We start from the raw sequence: 333 nt of genomic DNA, 5'->3' as shown, positions 1-333 counted from the left end.
CAAACAAAAAAAGTCTTCAAAAATGACACTCCCTTATCGTTTTTTTCGTGCCATTAGTCGTATTGCATTTTCACTAACATTAACAGGCATCAATCAAATTCCTATGAACATCACACCTGCCACTTCTTTGCTACGTCATATTCCCCCCCCCCCCCACCTCTCCTTTTTTCCTTCAACATAAAGCGAACTTGTCGGCCTCATGCCTACAGTGCGGCGACAGGAATGCATAATTAAACATTTGTTCTTCCTCGCAACTTTCGACGCAGCTGCTGTGGAAGAGACGGTCTTGGTGCGAGAAATGTCCCGCTGGAATAAAGGAAATGCATGGTGATA

At 44.1% G+C, this 333-nt stretch overlaps 1 protein-coding gene across 1 annotated transcript in view; it reads left to right on the top strand.

Annotated features, from left to right (window-relative positions):
• LOC119585843 (C-Maf-inducing protein-like) overlaps positions 1-333 on the top strand; it is a 130578-nt gene that overhangs the window by 124408 nt on the left and 5837 nt on the right.

This window comes from Penaeus monodon, chromosome 20 (assembly GCF_015228065.2).
Source record: "Penaeus monodon isolate SGIC_2016 chromosome 20, NSTDA_Pmon_1, whole genome shotgun sequence".
NCBI classification, from domain to species: Eukaryota; Metazoa; Arthropoda; class Malacostraca; order Decapoda; family Penaeidae; genus Penaeus; species Penaeus monodon.
Note: the sequence above shows the minus strand (reverse complement) of the source record. Positions and strands in the feature narration are given on the sequence as shown.